The 1,103-nt window shown below is 27.9% G+C and overlaps 1 long non-coding RNA gene across 1 annotated transcript; it reads left to right on the plus strand.

The window, feature by feature from the left end:
- Positions 1–10: 10 nt before the first annotated feature.
- Positions 11–939, plus strand: LOC111084695. Its single transcript, XR_002609682.1, has 3 exons — positions 11–21; positions 196–198; positions 849–939. It is a non-coding gene; the product is annotated as an uncharacterized LOC111084695 (long non-coding RNA).
- Positions 940–1,103: the final 164 nt, after the last annotated feature.

The raw sequence follows: 1,103 nt of genomic DNA on the forward strand, positions 1-1,103 counted from the left end.
TGATGAAACAGACTATTGTAAGTATTAAACCAGATAATGTAATTTATATGTATATACCAGAAAGTTACATCTATTGTAAGTATTAAACCAGATAATGTAATTTATATGTATATACCAGAAAGTTACACTTATTGTAAGTATTAAACCAGGTTGAAACTAATAGTTAGGTTAGACCTAGAACAAAGTGTTTGGAAGATGGTTCTTTGATAGATCTAGGGATGAAACATCGTTCACTTTAGTTAGTAACATGGTTGGTGCTTTTTTAGTTGTCAGAATGAGAACATAAATAATTAAATGTTGTTTGAAGTATGCCTAGTGCAATTTGTTTTAAGTGACTATACAAATAATGAACTATTGTTTCCAATATGTCTGCTACCTTTTATTGTAAAGTTAGTACACAGGTATTGAACTATTCTTTGAAATTTTCAATGTGTTTTTTATTTTAAAGTTAGTACACAGGTATTGAACTATTCTTTGTTACAATTTGTGTACTAACTTTAAAATAAAAAACACTTTGAATATTTCAGTCTAAAATGAACAAGCTGCTACAGTCATGGTTCAACAACAAAAAATATTTTATTCAACAGTAACACTTACTAAAACACAGTTAATAAAGAAGTGCCTGGCCAGAACTTGATACCAATATTAATAAACAATATATCATAAATATTAATATTTCAAATAATGGATTCAGGAAAAAGAACCTGAAAAAATACAGTATTCCAAAAATACCTTTCAATATCAATAATAATATTGAATAACAAAAAGCAATAACTACATCCTTCAATACCTATCTAATGACTCTATCTCTCTGTTAGTGAAGCTTCTGGTAGGGTATTTATTTATAGAGTAGGTCAAGAGAGTAGAACCTCATGTGATCGGAAACTTACGTCCTCTTCTGCAACATTAATAGTATCTGTATGTTACCACTAGGGAAGCTGGTGTATATACCAGAAAGTTACACCGATAATGTAATTTATATCTATATGTATATACCAGAAAGTTACACCTATTGTAAGTATTAAACCAGATAATGTAATTTATATTTATATACCAGAAAGTTACACTTATTGTAAGTATTAAACCATTTAATACTTACAATA

This window comes from Limulus polyphemus, unplaced genomic scaffold (genome assembly GCF_000517525.1).
Source record: "Limulus polyphemus unplaced genomic scaffold, Limulus_polyphemus-2.1.2 Scaffold94612, whole genome shotgun sequence".
In the NCBI taxonomy this organism is placed as follows: Eukaryota; Metazoa; Arthropoda; class Merostomata; order Xiphosura; family Limulidae; genus Limulus; species Limulus polyphemus.